Here is a 24,070-nt window from a genome sequence, read left to right on the forward strand (position 1 = left end):
ACAGCGCTCTTTCATCGCGAAGGAAACATAACCCACAATCATCCATCATTAGAAGTAACTCACTTCAGGTTCTATGTTCAGTTCATTCATATGTCTTCCATCACTTCCTTCACCTACCCACCCACCCGTACATGGCGACAAGCCCCTCAAAGTCCTATTTCATGTTGGCTTTGGTTGCTAGGGGGACAGCGTGGAAAAAGTATGTTTTGCACTTTTCGCCGCATGCTATGTGCATTCGTTCACAGAAACCGAGCCCACGGGTTTTGTGTTTTGCCCTATTATTTCACTCCACTCCATCTCTGGAGACGACGACGACGCACAGTGGACGAGTTTACATTCCCCTCAATTACTATCTACACAGTAAAAAAAATTTACATTTCTTTAAATGCACATAAATGGAGCATTGGAAACCATGTAATATTCCGTGTGGCATTATATTCACATGCAATGTAAATGAATATATTGTGAATTTGCATGCATATTTATATTCGAAGCTTTAAGTTTATATCAATTAACGCACAAATTTACATGGCTTAAAGCGATTCTGTATTGTGCATTATTAACAGTGTGAAATTGTATATGTTTTTCACTTTATGTGCTAGAATCCGTTATGTGCTTTCATTTGCATTAGTTGTGAATTTCATTTTTTGGTACTGTGTAAGGCTCCGTGTTGCACACGAAATATGGAAGATATTAATTTTTTCCGATTAAGTCAAAAAAAAAACTTTCGCGTGGTGCTAATATGCGAACACAAAGAGGGCAAATAATCCGATCCGATTATATTTTAATTAAAAAAATACATGAAAATTTGAAAATTACATCACAATGTAGAAAGTTTCGATTGCATTTTATTGAAACATTCTTCAAATTTTTAACCGAAAATAAATTACTGCCCAGAAAATAACCCAGTATGCGATTTACAATTCAATTAATTTAAAGTACATTTTAGGTTTTGCCCGTCTTTTTTCTGAAGCCGCCACTATGCGACGATGTCAACTGCTGTTGGAAGTGATCAATAAAAAAATACACATTCAGTTTCAATCTGTTTGAGAGAAATGAAGAAAAGCACAGGTGTGCAAATGAAAAATAATAACCACCAAATTAACTATTTTTTTGAAAAAAAGCTTCAGCCGAGAGGTTATTCTGAATTTGGTTCTATTTAAAGTTTAAAATTCGATATCTTCCTCCGAAACAATTGAGGAATTTTGATCATCCCAGTGTCCGCGAAATCAAGTCCAGCCTAAAACATTATTCTCACAAGCTCGTGTGTAACGGCCCGTAACGCTTGATCATCAATAACCACCACCAGCAGCATGAGCAAGATTTTTATCATCATTCATCCATTCACCAATGCGTCTCACTATTCCCTCGGCTACACACACTCTAGCATTATTACCAGCACACGCACCCGCACCATGCAATGGTTCCGTTCAGTTCAGCTACGATGAGCTAAGCATTAGGTATGCACAACCTCCGTATGCATCATAAAGTGTCTAGGAAACGTTTGCCATGTTGCCGCACGAAGCATGGATGGAAGGTGACAACAGTTCCAGCCAGGGCTGCACACTGCACTCCACAGCATAAATCCGCCTCGCTGTTGGTAGTGGTGTTAAATTATGCCGGCAGTAACGCCTGCTTTGTATATGTAGAAATACGAGCCCCCTAGCGAACTTCAGCAACGACGGCTCCGGCGAGGCACCGAGGAATGACTTTTCGCAATGTGAGCGCTTGAATGTGGGCACTTGGGCACCGTGCTATGGCACGGGATGGGAGAGGAAAACAGAAGCAGAAAACAGATCGACTGGGTTTCGGGTGGAAGACTTGGGGTTCCTCGCTGGGCGCAGCGACCATTGCAGATCAGTTGGACTCATGTAGCGGTACCTGTGGGAAGTGTTTTGCTTCGTGATCGAGTCCCACCACTGTTGTTGTACGCAATCCGCGCGTTCGTGTTGTTTTTTTTTTCGGTGACCTTTTTTTTGCGTGCCAGACTTTGTGCGGTTGACATCATCAGACTGCGAAAAAGAGAAAATAAAAACTAACGGAAGCGAGATTCCACACGTCGGTAGGTGGTTTTCCGGTGCATTCTTGTGACCTGCGATTGTGAGGGGTCTACCGCGCGCCGGTTCATAGTGAAAAGCAAAATCAGAAGAAGATTTTTGCATGCCAAGGAATGCTGATCGGAATGGAATTGCGCCCCACGACGAAAACGATGTTGGCGGCTTTGACTGGTTTCGTACCGAGAGTGCAGTGACAGTGAATTAATTTGATGCCCTACGGCTGACGGTGGGAATTCTGTGATTGAATGCGACTTGTTTCTCAACTGCGGGAATTGATATTGGACTTCTGCGCGGTATACAGAAACTATTGCCGGCACCGTAAATGCTGCTAGTGTGCATGTGGGCTGTGCAAAGTGTAATAAGCCTCACTGTTTATAGCGTATGTTTTTTTGTGTGGCATGTACCACTCCACAGTTTTATTACCATTTTGCATATCTTTCGCGCATAATTGCAAATAACAAAACTACCTGCAGTGTGGTTTTACAATTGCAATAATCTAGATTCAACCTCAGCACAGCCTAGCCCATCTATTGATGGTCAAACTACATTCCACCTCAGATATTGCTAACACACCGGATAATCGCAACGCTTGTGCTAGGGCTAATGTTGGTGCAAACCTTCAATGACTGAATCCAGACCTCCAGGTTATAGGAAAGATTTTTTTAATCGTCTAATCTGTAAAACTATAATCAAACTACAAAGGCGGTGGAAAGAGTAAGATGACCAAGCGACGGAACGGCCATTTTCGCTGAAAATAAGTCGGTTTCTTGCTTGAATTGTTTTCTTTGGGGCTTGTTCATTTTCACACGCACGCAATCAAATCGCGAAAAAAAACAGTGATAAAGTAAAACCTTATCCTCATGATTTCCCGAGTATTTTTGTACTAAAGGAAATTAATAATCGGAGTGGCTTTGTTAGTATTTTTTTTTAAAGCATGAATTTCCATTTGTTTTAATTAAAAACATCGTTGTAGTCATTGTGACTGTGACTTCTTTTCACTCTCTCATAAATATTGAAAATAGTTGCTAAATCATATCATGTCTAAGCCAGGAAACTAGCTATCACTGATTGTGCGCGTGATTCGTCTCTTATTTTTGACGGAGCTCGAATACCGTTACGATGAAAGTGTTCGTCTTTTGCGGGTATCAACGAATAAAACCATTTTTCTATGCCCTGATATGGGCGGAACTGCTAACCAGCCAGATTTAGAGAATATAGCGAGTGAGGTAGGACTTCCCATTTGAACGTTTCTACATAAGTTTTAACGACTTTGGCAGTATGAGACCGAGCGCTGGCATGAAGAATCACTTTTCGTGGCGCTGCTGGTATTGTGGCCTTTTTTCGCGTCTTACTTGGCTTTATCATATTAATTGAAGTACCATTCCTCAGTGGTGGTTTCGTTCGGTTTCAACAGCTTATAATAAATAACACCAACCTGGTCCCGCCAAATACTCAACATAATTTTCGCAACATATCGGCCGAGCCGACGACATAGGAGCATAATCGGGCAGTCCCCATGACCTTTTTTCCTTTGACTTGCTGTTATTAAACTTTTTTTCATCATCCGCCACGATGCATGAAGAAAGCCGTGCCTTTTTTGCCACTGGAGAAGAAGAAAAAAAAAACGTCACTCAACGGCCGGCTTCAAATCATATGGAACCCATGTTTTGTATTTTGAATAATTTCCAAAGCACGAAATCGCTTGGCAGGTAATTCTTAGTAGCGAAGCAAGCTGTTCCTGCGATTGGCATAAATCTCAAGTTCAAAGCCTCCAAAAAGCTTGGCCTTCTTCACGCGGACAGTCGTCCGCATCGAAATTATCACCTTGATTGCGGTGGAATCAATCACGTAATTTCACCAAGAGCAGCATTACACCTTTTTTAAACCCTCGATGCGCTTCAGCCGCCTTTTCCTTCGAACGAATTTAGAGAAGTAGCACTATCCGCAAACGACGACTAATTGGCACAAAATCAGACATTTTTAGGATAAGATACCAATATAAAATCACTCATAGCGGTTAGTTACCATATGTCTCAGCTTGCTATTTTAGATATCTTAAAATCGACCACCACTCACTGCTGGCGACATTTATTGATATACAATGGGAACTTAGTCACGCATCCTGTACCATTTAATTGCCAATTAATCAATTAAATTGGTCAAAACAATGTTTGTAAATCGGGTTTCTTAAATTAAAAATCAAATCATGTTTCTTTATCAAGATCAATACGTACAGAATAAAGAAAAAATATTGACTCAAGCTTCTTTTTTTAGCGAATGCGGATTGCCGAAGAGAAAACTATTGACTCCTTCCATCATGATTTGTACAGCCTTAGTCACTTTGTTCGCCGCAGAACGCCAGTTAGCCTTGAACTGCATCCCGTCTTTCGTGTCTTCTTGAAATTCCGCTTGAAAAATGTGTTTTGATTTCCCCCGATCTTGTCTTCCAAGCAGTCGACAAACCTTCTCCAAACACTTTTCTTACGTTGGTGACGGTTGATTTGGCTACATTCAACAATTTTACCAACTTGACGGGCGATTGATTTGGATTTTCGCAATGCTTAAGCAAAATTCTGATGCGTTGCTTCTCCTGCTTCGACGCCATTTTCACAACTGAAGAGCAATCAAAATCAAACATTAGGCATGATACTATACACACACATCTTTATAAAGAGGGGTGTTCAGGTTTTTTGTTATATACGATAAAAATAACTCGGCAAATTGAAGTTGACCAATTTTTGACTGTAACACTCCTTAGTTCAAAGATACTGTCTGAAGTTTCGTCAGCAAACCTTCAACAGTTTCTTGCGAAAAAATGAAAGTAATTATAATCAATAATTATTTAATTATTTTAATTAATTGAAAATTTTGTGCTTTAGTCTCTCGAAAACGCAGCATAGAAAGCCAACAGGACAAGTAGTAGAAATTAGTGTTCACGAGCTCTTTGAATGATAGACACTAAGATTACGATAGAGTACACTATATCAATGTAATAACTTTTTTCAATAGTAGAAAAGTAACTCCCTTGAAATGGGGGTCGATTTTGAATAAGGTGTATTGAGTATTTTCAAAATTATGTGCATAAGAAGCATTGAAGTACTACCGAATCCTAATTTGCACATAAAAATACGACATCACTGAACAGGAATGGAACAATCACTATGCGCTTCAAAAAGTTTCAACAGTCAGAATACATGCAGATTTCTTCAAAATTTCACTTTTGATTTTGGTGCAAAACGAAAAAATATTAAATCTTTTGATCATATATTTTTGTTCTTCAGGACAATTTTAATCTGGTATAATATTGATCGCATCTCTTATGTACCCCGAGAGTGGGGACAAAACACTCCGACAATACAGTGAAAAGCTGTTTTCGCACTGAAAACTGAACACGGCCGGCTTATGATTGCCAGAATCCAAAAAGCTTGTGTTTAAGCCATAAGTAGACAGTGATTCACCGGAGAAAATTCCGCTGCCGCCATCGGTGCCATTACTGGCTACCGCTGTTGTAAACCGGGGCTGCTAAATCTGTTGCCACACCCTGCTGCTGAATTATGTCCAAAAGTCGCCGTGGTGGTGTGGTCCCCGATCAGGTCGAGGATCTTTTCGAGCTGGAAATTTTCTCGACGCAGCACTGGGGCATGGTGTATCGTTGTACTTATCCTACACATGCAAAATGTGCCAAAAACAATATCGATAATGAATTTTCTCAACTAATCTAGTTGATCGAGACCGCTATTAGCTCCACAGGCTAGCGTGCGATATTGTTGGTCGCGCCATCCAAAAGTTAAATCATTTGTTTGGGCGGAAGCAGGCTCTGATATAGTCCATGTTGATATTGTGGAAGCCCTCATCTGTTTGGTATCTAGCTCCTCCTTTGTGTTGGGTTTTGTCTTCCCCCAGTTTTGGTCAACGTAAGTCCCAATGAATCTCATTTCATGTTGGCAACTAAAGAAAAAGAATTATTTCGCTAACACGCAACAAAAGAACCCGTATCGTGTTGCGACTCTAAATGACAAGCGTTTTCTTCTTTCCGAATTCTGTCGGATGAAAGTAGATAGAAGAAGATGACATGAGACATGAGAAAGCAGTTAGAATGGCTGCGTTACAATAATTTAAATGAAGTGTATAGAATATATTTAAAATTTTGTGCAAATGAGCAGTTAAAGTGCTACCAAATTTCAATTTGCACATATAAATACGACAGCACTGAACAGGAATAGAATGAACATGTATAATGTAACATGTGTCGTAAACAATTTTCAACTGTCCGAGCTCATACAGGTTACAAGAACATTTAATTTTTAATTCAAGCTCAAAACGACAAAATATTAAATCTTCTTCATTTACTTGGTTTGTCCTTAAAAGGACAGTTGTTGTTCAAATTAAAATTGGATATGATACTGATTGCATCTCTGTGCTACTTCGACAGTGTGGATCACTCTGACAACACAATGGAAAGTTGTTTCCACACTGAAAACTAGCCAGGGCCGGCATATCATGATTTCCAGAATCCAGAGAGCTTGTGGTGTTGCCAAAACAAGACAGAGCTTCACTGTAGGAGCTGGCCGATTATGTCCCACCATCTGCTACTAGAATAATTTGTTTGGGCCGAAAGCAAACTAGGCAAGTCCGCTGCTACTGATCTGGTACCATCCTTTCCACCAAAGCAAAGCAAAGCCTTGGTGCTACATTCCGATTCGGAACCTTCTGTTTACTATACACAGACTTCGCAGGCCAGCATCGTACCTCGAGACCAGCTGGGGAGAACTACCTCCTTTCTACCATTTACTAGTAAAATGATTGGTTTGAGCAGAAGCAGGGTCTTATATAGCCCAAAGAGTGCATCCCCGGTTAACTAGGCATAATATTCTGTCGGCCGTGTTTGTGAAAGCAATCATTTTATGCTTTTGGGCTGATTCATGTATGATTTTCCAATCAATTATTGCAAGAACGAATAAAATACGCTTGAGACCGGACATATTGTTTTCTTACTCAGTTTCTAGATTTTTTTATTTTACACCCTTTGTAGCGGAACTTATTTGAAGACGTAGTTCTACGTCAGTGACGTCCAAGCCATGTAAATTTTGCTAGTAAAACATATAAACTAAATCACCCCTTGTTTTTTGTCGTTGAAAAAGGAGATCGACCAAAACAAAGAGGCCAAGAGGCTAACTGAATTATCGCCAAGAAAAAAGTAATAAAACGAGTGGATTTTGTTCAGTTTACACGTTTTGATCACCTCACTGCGTTTACGTTTTTGTTGTTTTTTATTCGCTTTAATGCGTGTCCTCTGTCTAGTATATATGTATACACATACAGTTAGATCAAATGAGGTGATCCGTGGTGAGTAAATCAAAAGGTTAAAGAGTGCATAGCTCTCATCTCTGCTGCAGAAACCACACACACAGCATTCTGCCGCTCGGTTTTATTTATTCGAAAATAACATGATGTAAAATTTAATTGAAACGAAGGTAATACGAATCGAATTGGCAGTTGGAACCGTCGTTCGTATTGCAAAATGCAAAACAAGAAGACTGCACTATCAAGAAGAAACTGCACCCAGCCAAGTACATGGTGGGATAGCGAGTGAATAAATGATCTCCGTTGGTTGGCCAACAACCGAGAGGCCTCCCAACTCGTGTCAATTTTAAATCGTGCCTTTAGTTTACCTGTTTATAGGTAATCGGTGTTTTTACATTCAGAAGAAGGCCGCTAAAATATGTATGAAATTAAAAATTCAAAATTGCAACAATAAAAAGTCCGCGGAATTAAATTATTGAAGAGATTTATCATCTGGAACGCGTGGCCCCAAAGCGAGCGGGGAAGTGGCGGTCATCGATCCAGTGCCGCATGCCGGAGAAACCGACTAGATTGCAGGGAGAAGCCGGCCGTTTGGCTGTATAGTGGGTGTTGGCGAAAAGTAGGCAAGAGGAAGAATTTTAACCCAAACCTGTTCGTGACAGTTTTGCCCATATCTTTTTCTTTATGTTCGGTATAAATTTTTTTCTCGATACGCGCATAAAAAAATATTTTATAAATTAAGTGGAACGTTTGCGCGCAGTTGAGACCGAGGAAATAACGAACATAAATAACGTCGAAAGAGTTACAAGAAGTGGAAGCTAAAAGTGCACCAGGAGAAAAGGAAAAGTAAGTAAGCGAGTGTGCGAAACCGGGGAAAAAAGCAGCGAAGGTTGTCGATGATGGTCCACGAAGTAATGCGGAGATAAACGGAATCTGTTCTTGTGCATGTGTATGGTTGTATGTGCGCGTGTGATTCATTTTTTTTAAACCGACTTAGCATGAGACGAGAGCACACCTGAGGAGCCCAGCTGTGCGCGCGGCGAAGTGATCGGAGTTGGAGCTGATTTTGGTTGGCCTTTTTCCGGCTGCCTCAGCAACGGCGCTAGTTGAGGGCAAGCAGACTGCCTATTTATTGAGGTTAGATGCGATCGACGGCTTAACTAGAGTAGTGGTGAGTATTATGTTTTACTTATTCGCTGCTTTATGATGAAGATATCATATTTTTTTCTAAACATACCAGTTTTTTGTTTAGTGATTCATTTATACGAACCGAAAGCGATTTGTGCACATGGAAGCTGCATTGATAGTTTTTTATTTTCGAACTAATTATCGAATTCGTGATAAAAACAAATTCACTGACCATTGACTGTTTGCAATTTTGATGTCTAGAACAACTATTCGATTTTTCGCAACTATTCGGAATCTTTCCACTAATTTCGCTTCTGGGCTTACTGTACAAAGTTTCCCGAATAATAATTACTGTTATTGTAGTCTACTTCTGGATAGTTATGTCTGTTCCGTGAAAGCAGCGTGAGAAATGTCGAAGTAAATAACCACCAGGACACAGAAAAACCCCGAGTTTATAACTGTATAAAACGATTATAATGTGTTATCGAATCAATTAAAGCATATTATCAGAATAATTTAGAATTGGAGCTAGATTTCCTGCCATTATTTATCTGGAAAAAAATTATCTGTTGTTCAGCTCTGATCATTTTCTCCTTCTTTATATATTTATAGCATGCAGGTAATAAGGCAACGGTGTAATCTTATATGAATCATGAATGAGAAAGGTAAAATAGCATATAAAACAGATAAAACAACATGACGACGACATGTAATTTAACTTTTCTGGAATTATTACTAGAATGACTCTCATGTAACTACCTAGATATGTAAACCGTTTTGATAGTTTTTTTTAAAGGCAGTCACCAGACCAAGTTGTTGAAAAAAATTTTGAAGGACTTTGCTGCCTGACTGCGAAAAGTGCTCTCAAGCGAAATTTATTTCTTGAATTTTTACTTGACACACATTTTACATCTCGAATCATTTGCATTAATACTTATTCAATTTTTAATCAAAGCTCTCTTGTACATTATACGTATTTAAATTAACTTTGCTGTTTGACCCAGTTGAGCACTGAAGTTACTTATTATGCTCCTGATGTATGGTAACAGAGCCAAGCTGGTCGGTCACAGTGCCCTAAGAGCACCGCGGTCAGTTGAAACGATGCGTATAATTACTTATTGTGTGCGGTGCCCTTCACCTCTAGCCACGCACAAGTTGCGTTGCGATACGCCCCTTCCAGTCTGGCATGGCGAGCGAAGATGGGAATTCGACTACGATCCCTATGATATAACTACATACGCCATCTCTTTTTCTACTCACAAGTTCTTGCCGGCAGAATCGTGTAATGATTCGCTCGTTTTCTCGATCTTTCTTCACTACTTTATGTTCGATCGAAATCAACAATCCAGCATCAAACCACTACTGTGCAGGTGACTATGCGAGCGATTTTACGAGCTTCGGTAGACTGCACGCATTTAATAGCATCCAGCATCAGGACATTAAAGACCGCTCCGCTTGAGATGAGAACGCTCTCTAAATTCCTCACAACATACTCCAAACACCTGTTTCAAGGTCTTCGGGCAGCGCGTCTTTAGTTTCGACTATGGCCCGGTTGATCAACTTGGATGAATTTTCCTTTGTTCGGTCTGGAACGGCATGTGAACAGAACAGAACAGAAGCTAACGATGAAAAGAAACATGGGAACTTCATGTTCATTTCGAAATTTGCCCGATAAGTTTGGGAATGGATTCTGGTGGAAGAAATTATTTACATTATGTTTTGATGAATGTGTTTCACTGGGATAGTTTATTTATTTTTCAATTTTATTCACCTTTTCGTTTGAATGATCTCTTTCAAATTGATTGCATTGAATAAACTGGCCTGATGTACTCTAACCTAAAAGGACCCGGGTTAAATGCGCAAGATCTTGAATGCGAGAAATGCGCAAGATCTTGCATACAAGTGAGCTTTCAAGTTACGCAGAGAAACTAATATTTAATTTTTCCTGAAACAAAAATTATACTTAAAACGTTCAAAAACCGATAGAAAAGATCAATTTCACACTCATTTAGAAGTATTATCAAGCAGCGACCAAAAACCTTGAAGCGATATATGTACTATTGGAGAAAATAACATTGATGGTTATATAACGAGATCGAAGAAAACTCGAATTTTCCCAGAACGGCCGGCCTAGCGGAAAATTGTGAGTATGAGCGATTGTTTGTCTACTAGTGGTTCACCATTCCTGAAAATATCATTTTTGGGTATTTCCTTATAGTGGAGTAGTAGTCGAATAAGTAACCCACACACGTATATAAGGCAAATTATTGAAAAAATCGAATTTTCCCAGTTCGGCCGGCCTAGCGGAAAATTGTGAGTATGAGCGATTGTTGGTCTACTAGTGGGACACCATTCCTGAAAATATCACTTTTGGGAATTTCCTTATAGTGGAGTAGTAGTCGAATAAGTGACCCACACACGTATATAAGGCAATATATTGAAAAAATCGAATTTTCCCAGAACGGCCGGCCTAGCGGAAAATTGTGAGTATGAGCGATTGTTGGTCTACTAGTGGGTCACCATTCCTGAAAATATCATTTTTGGGAATTTCCTTATAGTGGAGTAGTAGTCGAATAAGTGACCCACACACGTATATGAGGCAATATATTGAAAAAATCGAATTTTCCCAGAACTGCCGGCCTAGCGGAAAATTGTGAGTATGAGCGATTGTTTGTCTACTAGTGGGTCACCATTCCTGAAAATATCATTTTTGGGAGTTCCCTTATAGTGGAGTAGTAGTCGAATAAGTGACCCACACACGTATATAAGGCAAATTATTGAAAAAAATCGAATTTTCCCAGAACGGCCGGCCTAGCGGAAAATTGTGAGTATGAGCGATTGTTTGTCTACTAGTGGGTCACCATTCCTAAAATATCATTTTTGGAAATTTCCTTATAGTGGAGTAGTAATCGAATAAGTGACCCACACACGTATATAAGGCAAATTATTGAAAAAATCGAATTTTCCCAGTTCGGCCGGCCTAGCGGAAAATTGTGAGTATGAGCGATTGTTTGTCTACTAGTGGGACACCATTCCTGAAAATATCATCTTTGAGAATTTCCTTATAGTGGAGTAGTAGTCGAATAAGTAATCCACAAGTAAACAATCGCTCATACCCACAATTTTCCGCTAGGCCGGCCGAACAGGGAAAATTCGTTTTTTTCAATAATTTGCCTTATATACGTGTGTGGGTCACTTATTCGATTACTACTCCACTATAAGGAAATTCCCAAAAATGATATTTTCAGGAATGGTGACCCACTAGTAGACAAACAATCGCTCATACTCACAATTTTCCGCTAGGCCGGCCGAACTGGGAAAATTCGATTTTTTTCAATAATTTGCCTTATATACGTGTGTGGGTCACTTATTCGACTACTACTCCACTATAAGGAAATTCCCAAAAGTGATATTTTCAGGAATGGTGACCCACTAGTAGACCAACAATCGCTCATACTCACAATTTTCCGCTAGGCCGGCCGAACTGGGAAAATTCGATTTTTTTCAATAATTTGCCTTATATACGTGTGTGGGTCACTTATTCGACTACTACTCAACTATAAGGAAATTCCCAAAAATGATATTTTCAGGAATGGTGACCCACTAGTAGACAAACAATCGCTCATACTCACAATTTTCCGCTAGGCCGGCCGAACTGGGAAAATTCGATTTTTTCAATAATTTGCCTCATATACGTGTGTGGGTTACTTATTCGACTACTACTCCACTATAAGAAAATTCCCAAAAATAATATCTTCAGGAATGGTGACCCACTAGTAGATAAACAATCGCTCATACTCACAATTTTCCGCTAGGCCGGCCGAACTGGGAAAATTCGATTTTTTTTCAATAATTTGCCTTATATACGTGTGTGGGTCACTTATTCGACTACTACTCCACTATAAGGAAATTCCCAAAAGTGATATTTTCAGGAATGGTGTCCCACTAGTAGACCAACAATCGCTCATACTCACAATTTTCCGCTAGGCCGGCCGAACTGGGAAAATTCGATTTTTTTCAATAATTTGCCTTATATACGAGTGTGGGTCACTTATTCGACTACTACTCCACTATAAGGAAATTCCCAAAAGTGATATTTTCAGGAATGGTGACCCACTAGTAGACCAACAATCGCTCATACTCACAATTTTCCGCTAGGCCGGCCGAACTGGGAAAATTCGATTTTTTCAATTATTTGCCATATATACGTGTGTGGGTCACTTATTCGACTACTACTCCACTATAAGGAAATTCCCAAAAGTGATATTTTCAGGAATGGTGTCCCACTAGTAGACTAACAATCGCTCATACTCACAATTTTCCGCTAGGCCGGCCGAGCTGAGAAAATTCGAGTTTTCTTCGATCTCGTTATATAACCATCAATGTTATTTTCTCCAATAGTACATATATCGCTTCAAGGTTTTCGGTCGCTGCTTGATAATACTTCTAAATGAGTGTAAAATTGATCTTTTCTATCAGTTTTTGAACGTTTTAAGTATAATTTTTGTTTCAGGAAAAATTAAATATTATTTTCTCTGCGTAACTTGAAAGCTAACTTGCATGCAAGATTTTGCGCATTTCTCGCATTCAAGATCTTGCGCATTTAACCGCGATCTAAAAGGTGTACATTAGGGTGGGACAACAAATAAGTACTAGCTCCAATGCACTTTTCGTGTTCCTTATGGGTCCTGTAACAACTGTGTAACTTTTCAGATCGATCGGTGGAACCCCTGATTTGCGCCCGATTTTTAAAGTTTCCATACGATTTTATATGGGAAAATCAACTTTTTCAAAACTTATCCTCTAGAAATTTCCCGTTGGCTCCTAAAAATATACCAATACATGATATTTGTAGGAAATTTTCCTGGAAATAATTCTTCTGAAGACTGTAAGGCGCTACAAAATTTGTAGAAAAAGTTATTCACCTTAAACTGATCGAATGTCTGACGAACGGCTCAACATTGAATTTTTCCAGCAACACTGCTGCAGCATGCTGCTGTTGCAAACTCAACAACGTGATGAGAAACAGTTTCGCGTAGAATTAAGCTTGAAAGCGTGATTTTTCGCTCATAGTATCTTCGGAGAAAATGCTTAGAATATCAATCCCTATATTTTGATAGTATTCGTTGTGTGATTCATACCCCTAAAAGTGAGAAATCAGCTTTCTAAACACCCCTTCGTAGTGAAAAACATTTTCGTGTGGGATTAAGCTTGAAGGTATGATATTTTGCTCACGTTATCTTCATTATCGGAGAGCTTGCTTAAAATATTAATTATAAAGTTTCAATGTAGATTGATTACTCCCCCTAAAAGAGGGAAGTAAACTTTCTAAACACCCACCTCGTGTGACAACTTGGGTTCTGGTGCCAATTCAATAGATCATACCCTGGTGTCTTTCAGAAAGGAGTTTGGTAGATACATAGCTACAATTTGCGCAGATACATGGCCAGCAGGTCACTACGAACCAATGAGGTATACACAGGTGAGGAAGAAGAAGACATTCGTCTGTTCTAGTAGCGAAAAAAGGTAAACAGAAGCAAAAAAAAACTTAAGAAGGCAAAACAACTTGAGAAAGCTAAAGTCTTAGTAAAGGCTGATAACATTCAGAAAAACTCTACACTTTCTAACTTTGTAACGAAGGCAACGAAACGATTTTTCGAAATCATGAAAATCTCAACGGATTTTCTTAAAGAAAAACCTGAAAAATGGCAATCAAATAAACAATATCTGGAAGCACAAGAACGCGTGAAGGCAATTACAGTAGTGAATGATTTTGCAGAAAGGGCCGTGAAGCTTGTCAGCGACTACAACAACAAAATAACAAAAGATCCCGATCAACAGAATTATTTGCTACAAGTTGTCGAATCCCACAGACAACAAAAGCCTCTGAAATATTGAAAGGTGATAACCTTTTTTGTTGAATTTTTGTATATGTTTTAATCAATATAAATTGCAATAATTATCAGTAAAAAAAATTTAGTTGGAGCCAAAGATGTTTCCATTTTCAACAGACAGCGGTTTGCAATCCTACCCTTTTCCAGTTGTTTCGGATCTTTCAGCGGCCCACCTTGGTGCCCGCTCAACCAACATCCCGCACAAAGATCAATACTCTCTTTTTCTCTTTTTCAATAGACTTCATTTACCGTGGTTCGTAGTGACCTGCTAGCCATGTATCTGCACAAATTGTAGCTATGTATCCACCAAACTCTTTTCTGAAGACACCAGAGTCACACGACGTGGGTGTTTAGAAAGTTTACTTCCTCCCTCTTTTAGGGGGAGTAATCAATCTACATTAAAACTTAATAATTAATATTTTAAGCAAGCTCTCCGATAATGAAGATAACGTGAGCAAAATATCATACCTTCAAGCTTAATCCCACACGAAAATGTTTTTCACTACGTAGGGGTGTTTAGAAAGCTGATTTCTCACTTTTAGGGGTATGAATCACACAACGAATACTATCAAAATATAGGGATTGATATTCTAAGCATTTTCTCCGAAGATACTATGAGCGAAAAATCACGCTTTCAAGCTTAATTCTACGCGAAACTGTTTCTCATCACGTTGTTGAGTTTGCAACAGCAGCATGCTGCAGCAGTGTTGCTGGAAAAATTCAATGTTGAGCCGTTCGTCAGACATTCGATCAGTTTAAGGTGAATAACCTTTTCTACAAATTTTGTAGCGCCTTACAGTCTTCAGAAGAATTATTTCCAGGAAAATTTCCTACAAATATCATGTATTGGTATATTTTTAGGAGTCAACTGGAAATTTCTAGAGGATAAGTTTTGAAAAAGTGGATTTTCTCATATAAAATCGTATGGAAACTTTAAAAATCGGGCGCATATTTGCCTATTTGCTAAACAAAATATTAGACGAACATTTTCTTCATCTCACCGTTATTATAAAGATTAATGCACCAAAGAATCTGAGTACACTATTCGATGCGTTATGACGTCCAGGATCTCTGGTCAAAATTTCAAAATCATCGTTCGGTACATTTTTGAGTACTGCCATTTTTAAGGTCGTAAAATAGAAAAAAGTGATAAAATACTTGTTGTAAAACACGTTTTCTACCACCATTTTATGAAATAACTTTTAAAATAGTTCCTACACATTTAAAGTATTACATTTCAAGACATTAGCAATAGGTGAAAAGATTTTTTTGAAAACACAGTGCACAGTGGTCTAAATTCGAAAAATCGTGATCGCTTCAGATTTGACTGTGAAAAATTTATTTTATGTAGTCAATGTCTTCAGCAAAATTGTTTCATAGAACAAGGCCTTACTTTTGGCATTTTTGGTTTTTTGATCAATCCACCTAACAGTTAGATAAAAAAATATTTTTTCTAATTTTCAATACATCAGATTACTTCCTTCAGCAAAGTTGTGGAAAAGTATAAAGAAAAAACAATTGCTGAATACTCGATGTCCTATCTGATCGTTGGACACGACAAAATAGAGTTTTTTGTGGAACACCCCTTCTTAAAATCAGTTTTTCGTCTATAATTTTGTCTGTAATAAACAAAACAATAAATTTTACAAAGTCTTGAAGGAAGCTTAGTTGAATTAATAAAATCCACATTTTGCACTGTTTTGAGTGTTGGCCGCTTCTACGTTTGCTTATGGGAAACTTCAGTTTAGTAATTACGCACTTCCGAGTTGGTTACCCAGCAAACAATTTTATTGTATAACAGCTTATGAAGGTTCAGTTCAGCTGAAATCTACCGAATAGCAGCTTAACATGCTATAATTCAACAAAATTGTTTTTGGGTAAGGGCATCATAATTCACAGAAACGGTTTGAAAGTTATAATCTTAATTTTTTCTCAGTTTGAGCCTTAGGGTAAACCTGTGGTCGACAATAGCGAAAACAATTTTTAAATATAAGATATAAAAATATGAAAGATTCCTTTGAATATTGGTACTCATAGCCAAATTGGAAGTGCGTAAAATCTTTAGAGATTTGGATGAAATTTTCCTGTAAGCAAACGTAGAAGCAACGAGCCCGTTGCACAATTAATCAGTGGCCTTTTGACGCACTTCCATGTTTGCTAGGGCACTGAAATTTAATTGGTTTAAAAGCTATAATGCTTTATTCTCTTTCAGTTTGAACTTGGTATTAGTGAACTTCCTCCAAGTTTTATGTGTTTTGGGTCATCAAAAATAAGACTACAAATTGCTGTTTCTTGACATGGTTGGGAAAGACAGACAATTGGGGTGGGTAAGATGGACACTACGAAAGTAAAGGTGGACACTCACAAAAAAGATGTAGTACGTTAAGTATTCTTTTGATTTATGTGTTAAGTGATGGCCATACATTACTCTACGTTATTAGAGTCCATCCATACAGTGAACAGTTTGAGAGGATGGGTTTCGATGAAGGCGAAAATTCTCCGCCTATATGGCCTGTTCTAACTGCTAAGTGATTGATATCGGCTGGTTTCTATCGCGGGTGTATTTTGTGAACATCTGTAGTACACAACAGATGCTACATATGAAAATTCTTGGAAAATACGTGTGTCCATCTTTCCCTACCTTAGTGTGTCCGCCTTGCCCGACCTGATTGTAAATTTTTCAAACGATCGTAGCTCTTCATCTAAACATCGAAAATCTGCTGGATTTTCACCAGAAAACCGAGGAAAGACTAATTAATCACTTTACTATTGTAAACAAATGAAAACACGTAAGTTTCACGAGTTTTTTACTATTTTCCGTGGAATAAAAATTACATCAAATTGCGCGTTCACGGAAATATTCTTTGTTTTACTTACAAATTTGACAGTTTGCTTGCTGAAAACCGATAATGCAACTCAAAAGCATTAACACACTATAAAGGAGGTATCCGCATCACACAACTATCATAATACATTCTAGTTTGTGAAATATTAAAAGTGTCCATCTTACTCGCAGTGTCCGTCTTTACCTACTTTCCCCACTTATTAAAATAATGATGGTCGACTGAAGGGAAAAAAAATCGGCCTTAAAACTCAAAATGGTTGCTTTAGAAAGATTAGAGCTTTTCAACCATTCCTGTGAATTTTGAGCCCCTAGTGTATGCAGATGTGTGTTAAAGTGCGTCAGAGTGTCGCATAGTAATTGCTCGCCGGATTCGTCGCTTCAACGTTATGTTTACTAGAAAACATATAGTCTATCATGTTTATCATTGTTTCTTTAATATATTTATGTCAATAGCTTTAATCTAACACTAAGAAAAACTAAAATAATTATTTGCAAATAATATGGTTACTCTGGAGAGATGCATAATGGCGTCTAGAGTCGATTATTAGCTTTTATGCAACGCTTCGATTACGAAAATAGGGGAACTGCTCCATTATTCATCTCATTAAGCCGATATTCACGAAGAATGCACGGATTAAGCACCAAATTTTCACGAACTCATTGAACAAATAAACAAAATACGCTTACGTGCTCTTATGGAATCGTTCAGCAATGTATAATTAGTAAACTTAGCTTCACAACGCTTCCATATCCATCTCAAAACTTGAATCACTGCTCAATTGTTCATCTCACGACGCCCCCATATTCATTACACTGTTAATCATGAAATAATCACATTATCATGAATGAACGTAGCCGCAGCCCGTCGTATTAGGTTACCTAGATACCCGCTGTAATTGTTGACGTGCAAAATTGGTAATCTAGGTGCTCTCTGCAGTGCTCTCGATTTATGTCAATTATGTCGGAATAATTTAACATTTTCAGTATGATTTTTTCGTATTAACAGAAACTGATTTGGCTACTTTTGATTTTCTTCAACGCAGTGCAAACAGATGAAAATACATACAGTTGAAGTTTAGGAATTGTAGAAATTCATCTCATATATTTCTGACAATTCAAGCTTGTTTTTGGAAATTTAAGGTGAACATGTCAAAGATTAAAGTATTCTTAGTGTAGTGAGTGATTTTGTTTAGTGATTAAAATAAAAAGTGGTCTGCAGTGATGAAAAAAACTTTGATTGGCTGCTGAACGAGTCCGGTTGTAGCCGTATAGAACAATGCGCGGATTTTGTTTCCTGAAGTAGGTTATTGAATTAAATGAGTTTTCGAGCGCAGATGCCCGAGCTTTTAAGTGAGTTTTTGAGGATTCTACTTTATGAAAAATCTAAAGTGAACTAAGAAGAATCTATTCCATGGATTAGCAGATTGGATTAGTTAGAAAATATGCGTCTTTTCCTATTTTCTTTCTCCACCTCGCTTTAGCTACGACTTGCTAATAGTTTATGTCCGAGTAGGGCCTTTTTCGATTCTTTCACCAAAACGAATTTAGAACGTGAGTTCTAAACGAGGAGGTATATTCCTGTGACATTGGTTTTTCTGTATCTCAGAGGCGTAGTACAAGAGAACGAGGGCAAGAGTTTTTGTGGATGAACGGCGTTCCTATGATATTAGTTTTGTCTTACGTCAGCGGTGTAGTAATTTTGTTGAAGAAATCAGATACAACTTTGTATGTCAATGGCGTGGTTGAAAGGAGGCAGAGTGATTAAAGTGCTGCGAAGGTCCAGTTTGGACCCGTAAATAGGCTTTCGTTTCTCCTCGAAGAATAACTACCTGAGGTGCTTGCAAATAAACTCCTTGGTGTAATCTGAAAGATTTCTCTTGAGAGATAATAAACTGAGGTGAGCTTCCTCACATGGAAGAACATTAAGAACATTAGAACACTGCACAGTTGTTTTACGGAGAGTCTTGGGCAGGCTACAACAGTACAGTCTATTTTTTACTGTCTTCTAAAGATACGTTTTCTGTTGCTGTTTTTGTTACTAATACCTATCCGCGCCAGCAGTGCGGTAGTCACATTGAGAACTTATTGGCTACAGAGCATCACGAAAGAAAACGAAAAATGTACTTCGTCTTCGGGATTGCTAATGTAGACAAGAGAAGAAGCTGTTTTTATACAGACGTTCGTGTCCGCACTACAATAACAGCGCATTTCGGTAACAGCCTGAATCCACCGGAGACATTTTCCCTATCTTTTTTCATTTGCCTATGATGGATGCTGTGTGACGGCTGTTAAAAAAGGCTGCGGGAAGAAGAAGAAGCGAAAAGCGAACTCGGCAATAGAGCGGCTGTGCACTGAAGGATGTGTGTATCGCATACCGAATGTTATATACATGCTATCGTTGACATGGGAATAAGGTAAACAGCAATGAAAAAAAAATTATTCGTGTATGGGGAACTAGACGGCAACGTTATAGTCGCAACATATTTTATCTGTCGGCTGTCTTTGTTTTACCAATACCACTATTGTCATAGAGGGACGCTCTCGGATGTTATCAAAAAACTGTCATCGCTTAGTACATTTTCCCCTGGTCTTGGGCATATATAAAACGAGAGGAGCATCTGGGTTGGAAAGTGATTTGCTCTATTTGTAGAGTTTTCTTCGCATCTCGAAACTGAAACAAATAAATCCAGGTGCCACCCCGGGTCACATTCTTCTACGAGAAACCCCAAGTTGTCCCTGTTGAGTAGTTCCACAAAAATTGTACTAGTTTTATTACTTTTTTTAATTGTCATTTTCGATTTGGCTGAAACTTTGCATAGACGTTTCTAAGGGTAAAAGATGTCATTTTATGGTGTTGGTTTAATTTTTTGGAACACGGCTCATTTTTGAGATTCTTCATGGATCATGGAGAAATATGAAAAAAAGGTTAGAATGCTCTATTAGATATTAAAACATTTTTACAACCAAAACGGTTTATTTGACCGGCATAGTGTCTTTAGCAACGTTGTAGATAATAATTTTGTCCTTCTAGAAAAAAATATGTTCATCAACAAAAAAAAATTAAAAAAAAAATTTCAAAAGATATAACTTTTTTTCCTTGATTTTTTCATGATCGGACTGTTTGCAATGTTTAGGCAATCTTTTGTAGTTTTTATATATGAAATTAAATTTTCAAAAAAATGAGTTTTTTTACATAATTAATTTTGAATTTTTCTTTAACTTCTTTTTCAAAACAAATATTTTAGAGGGTATATTTTTTTTCTTGAAAAGACGAAATTATTATCTCCAACTTTGCCGGAGTCGTCACACCGATCAAACAAACCGTTTTGGCTCTGAAGATATTTGTAATCATCAGTACCTTCCTAAAAAAGCATTTTTAAATTGCTTCCCAAAAATAAGTTGTGTTTCAAAAAATTAAACCAATAGCACAAAATGGCATCCTTTGCCCATAGAAACATTTATGCAAAGTTTCGGTCAAATCGAATTAAATTGTTTTTTTTTTTTATGTGCTCTGTTGTATTGTCTTGACAGTGCGCACAGCGGTTTATTTCTGTGTATTCCCACTAGAGTGATAAACCAGTCTTGCTTCACTCGACTATGGTGTAAGCAGCAAGCGTATTACAGGTCGGACTCGATTATCCGGAGTTTTGAAAAACATTTCGCTCCGGATAATCGAATCCTCCGGATAATCGAGCCATTTTTAATTTTTTAATTTTTAATATCTCTCATTTAGAACAGTAAGTTTTCTATTAGAGTATGTTGTACACAATACATGTGTTGACGAAATAAACTAAAAATTGTCTTTATACTGTTTGTAGGCGTCTGTTATACATATATACGTAATAATAAATTATGTTATATTGATTATCTCAAAAATGTAAAAACCAAATAAAATAAATCAAAACTACCATCAGAAAGGCAGCTTTTGCTTCGAGAGATTAAAGAAAATATTTTCCAGAAAATATAATGGAATATGATTTGATTTAGGGATTTATCTGTTTTATTATCTTAAATATTAGGAAGAATTGAGGTGATACATATACAGACCCTGTTCGATTTTGACAACACTTATGATTTTTTTTCTATTTCCTTAATGACCTATAACGATCTAGACGCTCGATATGGCCACTAATGGGTTACTTTGCGGATTTCAAATCGTTATTGATTTCGCTTGATGAGTTTTGGTTCAATAATCCAGGAGTATCAGGAACACCACCGAAACAGGCCAGCTTCTGATTCTAAGTACTGCATTGATCATGGCCATTATATTACAGAAATATGTTCCGGCCGTAAATTCGAAACCGGTTGACCAATAGTGGTTGTCCTAATCGGCAACAAGAAACCATAATACCCTGCTTTTGGAGGTTGTTGAGTAAGAATTGGTTGAGGGAACGACGAGAAAAATGCTAAAAACGAACTACCCAAACAGAACGGGGCATTGTTGTTACAATTTTGAACAACCCTGAAACTCCCAATGACCCGGAAAACAAAAGTACATTAAATGAATATAGGAGAAAAAAAAAATACTCCGGATAATCGAACCATTTTTTCCGGATAATCGAGCCCCGGATAATCGGGCCCCCGGATGATCGAGTCCGACCTGTATTATTCTGCGAGCGGTAGAAGCACAGCACAAAGCAACATAATGAAGTGTAGCGCAAAATAATGATGCACGCACCGCAGAAGTGCGCGGTGAATTGCAACTCCGCTTTCACCACATATTGAGGACAATAACAAGCCTGCTCGTAAATTAAGTGAAATGAAATTCGTTAAAATAAGTGTTACTCTATAAGTGTGGATAAGTGTGTTTCAATATAAATAAAAATAAATCTACATTTTTATTTATCAGTTATGTCGCTATATTCTATGTCATGTCACGTCATGTTTTATCATATCATGCCATGTAATGTCAAGCAATTTTGAAAACAACGCGAATGCATGATGCCACTTTAATTGCAAGCACAAAACATGACCAAAATACCTACTGAAGTTATTGCCGTGAAAATTTTAATACAGCAGTTTCCGAGTACGTAGAATGTTTTCTTTATATCAAATTTGCTATTTCTCATAAATATTGTGAAGGAGAGAGGTACAGAGGAAGGGGGAAAGAGAAGGTTGTTCTCCTTTAACCCAATAGTCTCGCACACTTATTTATTTTTATCTGTTAGTAGTTTTCGAGTAGCAGTAGACAGACAGGAAAACATTTGCGTTACTAGGTAGAGAATAAAAACAATAAAATAGGAAAAAATAAGTGTGTTCCTTATTATATAATAAATACCTCCTATTTATACTCGTTTTTGCTAAAGAATTGTAAGGTTATTGTCAGTTTGTTTTGATTGCTATAATAAAAACACCTTTTTGTGAAAGTTGTGGATTGGATTTTGTTCAGTTGGTTATAAAAATAGAAGAAAAAAACTAATTCTATTCTGCTCATGATTAGATAACTCAGAGAAATTTCATAATATTAGTTCTATTACCTAATTTTTCCTTGTAAAGGACTAGAATTCAATTTAAAGCTAATGATTATCTTCATGAAAAGATGCATATGACAAAGTTTCAGGGTGCTTTCATTTTTGCTATCTGTTTTGTAACATCTACTAACACTACTAATTTTGCCAATTCCAAAATATAAGCACCATCATTTTTATCATTGAACCTGTTGCAGTTAACCTTATAAAAGAGAAATAGTAGAGAGAAAGTTCATAGCACAATTTTCTTTTTAAGGACTTGGGCCATGGCAGCCCATGAGAATAGGATTAAGAAAGTTATTAAAATTAATGGAAACTTATTATTATTAACTACTTGAAATACAACATTTCTCAAATAATTTTAAATTGAAATATCGGATAAGTAAATTTACAATTTATTCACATTGGGTTTTTTACATGTGTTGCTTTTAAAGATTAGGACATTGCATCAGTTGTCTCTGGCCAAAATAAATAGGCTTAGTATCAGAACGTTCGGTCAAGTTTCAAACATTTTTCCCTATTGATATTTTTACAAGACAAAGATTTTAGAACATTATTTAAAAAAAAAAATTACCTAACATATTATTTCTGGACATTCTATTGTAAAGCTTTTGAGAACTGAATTGAAAATTTTGTCTTTTGATAATGACACACAGGGCCGGATTTAGACGGCGGGGGGCCCGGGGCAAATTTATTTGTGAGGCCCTCTTTCCTTAAAACATTTAGAGGTATCGTTCTGAAAAGGTGACGAGCAAAAAAAATAGGTCGCCTCAGGACTAGGGGGGCCCCTTGAATCGGGAGGCCCAGGGCATCTGCCCCCTTTGCCCTCCCTCAAATCCGGGCCTGATGACACAAAGACTACATGAACAAATAAGGCTGCAACGAGCTAAAATTAATAGAAGCTATGGTGCACTATCGAAGAAATTTGGGTAACTGAAAATTCGAATTAATAATATTTCTTTCTTTTTCGAATCAAGTTTTTCAACAGATCCGTTTCTAATGCCAAATATTTTTCCTACGCGTGTGGAAAATTATAGCTCGGTCAGGCGTCTTTCTCGGAGCAAAAAAAACTCACGGTTGATCACTTTAGCAGAGCGGAAGATGTTAATTTATACGAGATGTGTTTTCATTTGAACCTTACTTTTGAGGTGAATTAGTTTGTGTCGAACTCGATTCATATGATATTGATGATATGATGTTTTGTTTAAAGTCTTGTAAAATATAAATCATTATTTCGCAATAGCTTTAAAAAAAATTGCACCCATTAGGGTCGCATGTTAGCAAAGATTACTAGTACAAGACACCTGACTCTTGCAGTATGCAGCGGATGCGATTGTCGCTGCGCGTGCACGAAAGTCGACCTAATTTGTATAA

The 24,070-nt window shown here is 37.6% G+C and overlaps 1 protein-coding gene across 13 annotated transcripts in view; it reads left to right on the forward strand.

Annotated features, from left to right (window-relative positions):
• Nucleotides 1–1,850: 1,850 nt before the first annotated feature.
• LOC129720945 (EGFR adapter protein-like) overlaps nucleotides 1,851–24,070 on the forward strand; it is a 96,670-nt gene continuing 74,450 nt past the window's right edge. The window contains exons 1-2 of one of the 13 annotated variants that reach the window (XM_055672894.1): nucleotides 1,851–2,436; nucleotides 8,104–8,532. The gene's annotated coding sequence lies outside the window, so the exon portion shown is untranslated. Of the gene's footprint in view, nucleotides 2,437–2,457; nucleotides 2,702–7,531; nucleotides 8,533–24,070 lie in introns of those variants that run through there. The other 12 variants (XM_055672889.1, XM_055672895.1, XM_055672899.1 and 9 more) reach the window with 12 other exon arrangements.

This window comes from Wyeomyia smithii, chromosome 2, assembly GCF_029784165.1.
Source record: "Wyeomyia smithii strain HCP4-BCI-WySm-NY-G18 chromosome 2, ASM2978416v1, whole genome shotgun sequence".
Lineage (NCBI taxonomy): Eukaryota > Metazoa > Arthropoda > Insecta > Diptera > Culicidae > Wyeomyia > Wyeomyia smithii.